Below are 6,000 nucleotides of genomic sequence, written 5' to 3'. Positions count from 1 at the left end.
CATTATCTCAAAGTTCTTTATTTTTTTTAAGATTTTACTTATTTATTTGACAGAGAGAGACATAGCGAGAGAGGGAACACAAGCAGGGGGAGTGGGAGGGAGAAGCAGGCTTCCTGCTGAGCAGGGAGCCCGACACGGGGCTCGATCCCAGGACCCTGAGATCACAACCCAAGCCAAAGGCAGATGCCCAACGACTGAGCCACCCAGGCACCCCTCAAAGTTCTTTATGAATGCTTATTCAGTTTTTAAATATTTGATAGTCACAGCTCTAATGGTAAATAAAAAGGTAGAATGATATTAATGTTTATTCTCAATCATCTGCTTTTCAAAGTATATGGAACTGCAGAGGTCTCCTTTAAGTGTATGGTGGTTAAATTCCAGTGTAAAATCCATTGTTCACAAATGTTTATTAATAATAGGTGGCTGTAAATGATGGGAAAATGGAGAAACAAAACACCTTGATTCTGAGCAGCCAGACAATTCGGGGGGAAGAAACTCAGTGCTTTATTTTTCTTCATACTGAAGCTAAAAATACACAAAATCATTTTATTGTACAATATTTTTTAACACATTTGAAGATGACACTAACTTTGCGCTTCTTACGGAAATTATCCAAATGAAATTCCTCAAGGAGGTTTTAGCTTTTAAAATTGTAGTCTGCAAAGCCAAAATGCCATTTACACAAACACATTTGGAATTTTCCCTTTTCATGATTAAGCCCAAGAGATCTAATTTTAACCTTAAGTTTGATGCAAACATTTTCTGTATGGTGATGTGTGATCGGGCTGTCACCTAGGTTAAGAAAGTGAATTAAACACCACCTGTGTTTTTTACTATTCTTTGTCTTGTGTCAAATGTGAGTTCCAAACTACATTCATTGTTTCAACCTCAGTTTCAACCTCGTTTTTGAGAAATCTTGAAACATAATTTTGTGAAAGGTTTAAATATTGGTATTTTCTTGAATACTATCACTGGTGTGCATTCCTATGTTATAAGAAACAAAGACAAAATGTTTCCACTTGAGAAGGATGTGTTTGTTTATACTTAACTGAAATGTCCTTGAGAAAGTCTTTCCTTTTACAATTGAAATAAGAAAACACATGGGTTTACTTTTGCTTTGTTAAAGGAGCAATTTGAACAGTTAAAACTTTTAAAGCTAATAATTTATCAAATTAGACTGCCTTTACATTAAGGAAGCCAGAGACTAATGTGTTAATCCTTTGGGTTTAGAGGTTTCCTCATGAGCTCACATGACATTCATTTTAGTGTCATTGGTTCTAATGATCCTGTTAGTTACTTGAGAATTCTGCTTCTTCTGTCCAAGTATACTAAGTACAGTTATCACTGTGCTTGTTGGACTACAGGCTGCATTGCTTTGGTTATTTAAACTGATCATTGAATATCTGTCATAAAAGAAGTCCTGCAAGGCGGGACCACAAAGTGCTGAAGCCTTACCTTAAATCATGTAACTAGACCTTACACAGGAAATACATGTGCCTTTCAAATGACTTGAACATTCAGCTAGCTGCCGCCGTCCTCCCCGTATAGCTACCTCCTAGTTCTGCTACCAGAGCTCCTCCTGGGTCCAGCCGCCGCCGCCCTCCATTTTTCTACAAAGCCTGGGGCTTTTCTGTATTGCCCCTTCTTCCGGCTAACAGCCTAGTTGTCAGAACCTCTGCATCATAAAGTGTCATTTCTTATGGCTCAGGTGAGGTTTGGGAAGCCAATTCTGGGTTTATTTCTGACAAACTATTGGAACTTGGGATGTGTTTTACTATTTAAACACAGATGTTTCAAGGGTTAAGTCATTATGGTTGTTGCCAAATCAGTGGAGGTTCTATACCTAAATATGGTGTTCTTTAATGTTTCTTCCTTGGGAGGCTTTGGCGGCCACTTAACTGCTTCAAGCATGTTTAAAACTAGATTTCAGACTGCAAAGAGGAACGAGGACTCTGGGCGTGGTGGAAATTTTTGTATCTTAATGTTGGTGGTGTTCCAGGGATATATACAACTGCAAAAACTCACTGAATTGTACATTTTAAAGGGATGCAGGTAATTGTACACGTCATTCCTCAGTAAAGTTGATAAGAAAAAAATTAACTGGTTCCCAAAGAGCAGTTTCAGGTCACTTTACAAATCACACAAGAAACCATTTCGTTTTATATTTGTGCCTATTAAAGTGCCTATTATGTATTAGCACTTGAACCAGAAAAAGTAGAACTCAGCTTGATCACCCACCTTTTTACCAAATATGGACCTAAAATTATTTTTGACTGTTTTAAAAATTTTTATCTTATAGGATCATGATTTTCTACCATTGAGGATATTCAGAGGTTGTTTTATGGATTTTGAAAGTCCTCCCAAAAGCAGACGTCCACAGTGATTTGAGTAATGACAGCCTTTGAATATGGGTGCAGCTTAAGGTGATTACTTTGAAGAAGAGCATTCATTTGGGCACATACATTCCAGCATGCTTATGAAGATATCAATCTCATTATTTTATAATTTCACTTGATATGTTTATTCCGAATTTATGAGGCTAAAAGACGACACCGGATATAGAATCTAGCCTTCTATACTATCCTCCCCCAATTTTACCTTTTATTTCTCTTTGATGTAGAGTTTTGACAAATTCGTTTTATTTCTTAGATAAAATTTGGAGAGATCAATCCCAGTAACTGGTTAAACGTGCATATTTATAAAAGCTAATCGACAATATTGCACAATTTAAAATGTAACCTTACTATGAGTCTGATGTGTTGAACTTAGCAATATAGTGACCACAAGGTGAGAAATTGCCATGATCTGAAATTCAAACTAAATTTGACCTGACCTTTGAAAAATGAATTTACAGTTTGTTCAGAGCTGGTTTTCATATACTGTTACACGTCTGGATTTTTCTGAGTGAGAAAACGGTGATGTTAACGTTTTAATTCAGGAACTACACTTTTTTTTATTGGGGAAGTCCATCTCAATTTGGTCATCTAAAGAGTTCGACAATTTGGTGGTTTCGTCCTGTGTTTTAAAGCGCTTGTCCATACTCATTCTTTGCAAGCTTTTCCGTCTGTTACCAGCTTTTCTGTCTCTTACTATACCACCACCATGTAAGTACCTCCAGCACTCCCCGTAAAAACTCAAAGCCTCTTGTTTGTCTTGTCTTCCAAGGGTCAGTTTTAAGGGTTGTATAAGACCAGAGAACTGTCAACAGGTTTTCTAAGTTGGAAGGCAGGTGGTGGCAATGAGTATTTTGGGGTATGTTGAACTTTGTGGGAAAAGGCATAGAATGGCCAAGCCCAGCTTAAGTGTACGTGGAAATGGTTGGCCACCTTAGGCTAAAATAAAAGGCCACTGCCACCTACCTGTTCGGGTGCCACCGAGGATGTTGCCTCGGTATGTGTGTGTGCATGTGTTGAGGGGCAGCTCCTGGGATGTTAGGTTCCCTGAAACCTGCTCATCGATGAAGTTGGATGGCAAAATAGGCTGCAAATTGGTGAAAATGACCTTCACACTGCAGGCCCTTCTTCCCTGCTTCTTCATTTAGTCTTTTTTGGTTCTATCAAGTCATTTGGAGAGTTGTAAAAAAGGCTTTTCTTTTTGAGGGTGAAGAATGAGGGTAGAGTACGTGGATGTTACACTTATGGATTTCTGAAGGTTGACTACGATGGTTGAAAGTGATGGCCTCTTCCCATTTACTACAAAAATTGCAATTCATTAACAGGAAGTTCTTACACAGCTTTACAACTTTTCACACTAGATAAGAAAGCTAGCTTTGGCATAAGGGCATTCTGCTTAATTTTATATTTAGACATTATCGTTCTTAATATGTGCGTGTCTCTCAAGTACCACAAGCACTGATGGTATATCTAAAAAATGAAAGACCACAACTCAAATCCAATAAAGTATCAAGTACAAGATACAAGTCCACCCTAGAGCAGGAATAAAACAAATACGGAGCTTAAAGATGCTAGAGCAGCCTGGTCTGCTGCCTGTATCGTCCCAAGCAATTCCCTCCTTTGTTTCTTACTGAAAGTTTCATTTTCTAAAAATAAACCTCTCAAAACCACCTACCGGAATCTTCGTCTCTGGACCATCAAGCAGCCTATAGGTGGAAATCCTAGGCCACGTTTCAGCATATGAATAGTAATATCTCAAGTATGCAATAAATCCAAAGTATGCAGATTTAATTTAATTCACCAAAAATGCGTATTTTTATTTAGCAGGTAGGTTCTTTTCTTCTGACCTAAATGCTTTATTTTTTCTTCAAGCCAGAAACCCAAAATTCTGAGAGCTTTCAATATTAATAATCTGCTACAGCAGATTCTGTCATGGCAGACATGGCAGTTTATTTCAGAAATTCCTCACCATATCTCAAGAAGTTTCTTTGCATTGAAGTTATTCCTGTTCCCCCTCCCTTCAAAATGATCAAATAATTACCAAAAAAGAACGATCTGGCCAAGGCCAGAACGATCAAATGCTATTAAGTTTCACTGTGTGCATGTGCATGTGTGTGTGACACAGATAAGGTTCCCATTTTTACAAACATCCCCCTAAAGGCAACACAAGCCAAAACTCACATCTGTTGGATACAAAGTGATGGAAAAGGTCACCAGAAATCCAGTAGAAATAGCATTTCTCTTTACTAAAGTAATGCTCACATTGAATTGCAGTACTCGGTTCCCAGTGGTGAATTCTTCACCAGCAAAGTGGATATTTGGAACAATTATCTAGATAAGGCAAGCCAGAGAAACAAACTAAAATGCCCATAGATTTTAGGCAAAGCCACAGGGGTTAGAGGGAGCTGACAGGTAGGTACGAAGAAGTTATTTAAATGATCAGAACAATTACATCAGCTTACTTTGGCTATGTCTATACAAGCAATCTGTTTGTTAGCATTGTTTTGGAAACTCGATTACCAGAATAATATGGTCAATTCTTCTTATGTACTTTTAAACAGGAAAGAATGTCTGCCTAACTTCAAGTACTTTTTATCTGATGATTTAATAAACCAAGCAAGGTCTGGGCCACTTAAACTGTTAGTCAAAACACCACTTGAGTCTCACTCGCAAGGCCTAAATAGGAACATCAAATGGTCATTGGTATTTTCTGGCTAAGGTATCAGCTCATATTTTTCACTGAAATTCAATGAAATCTACAGGAGAGCTTTTGCACTGCCATAACAACTATAAAGTTCTTATTGAAAAAGTATTTGTTTATTATTTAAGTCATTCAAAAGGTAGAGGCCCTAGTTTTTTTTTCAGTTCTTTAATCAAATTGCCGGCAGATGTTTAGATGTTTTGGGCTTAGCTGAAATAGCCTAAATTAGGTCAGAGTAGAATAAAAAATGACTATGGGAGGCAGAAAGAAATCTGCAATGTTCTGATGTAAGTGGACAGAAATATAACTTAGAGCATTTATACCCCTGTAAAATTTGGCATCTTCCAAAAACGATGACTTTGAATTTGAAATCTTTCCTCTGTCTTTGTACTCCACTGGACTTAAAGTTGGAAGTGGAAGAGATTCTTCAACAGTGGTCATTTTCTAATATAATTCAGACATTTTCTTTGCAGGATCTATACCCTTACTCATTATCAGGGACACACTGATGGAATTATGGTGGAATCAAACAAATGAATACAGGTGTCTAGAAGTGACAAGAAAGCCAACTGTAATGGAGGTAAACCGTGGTATAGGTATTTGGACAAGTAGTAAATGATTCTTATACCATGTATTATTATATTTGACTTCAGAGTACATTTTTCACTGAAGAAAATGTATGTATAGCGGCCATTCCATTTTCACATCTCCTATGTATACTATATCATATATATGCTTAATAATAAATGCCTTGCTTCTACGATTTAGTAGATCTGGATTTATTGGTTGGCTCTGTGACCTTGAGCAAATCATTCTTCTTCTCTGGGCCTTTTTTTTCTGTTTGTGAAATAAGAGGTTGGAAGAGAGGTCGGGATAGAGTGGATTCTCTCTAAGGTACTCTCTTAG

Source organism: Phoca vitulina, unplaced genomic scaffold (genome assembly GCF_004348235.1).
Source record: "Phoca vitulina isolate PV1807 unplaced genomic scaffold, GSC_HSeal_1.0 scaffold69, whole genome shotgun sequence".
Classification (NCBI taxonomy): Eukaryota; Metazoa; Chordata; class Mammalia; order Carnivora; family Phocidae; genus Phoca; species Phoca vitulina.
Note: the sequence above shows the minus strand (reverse complement) of the source record.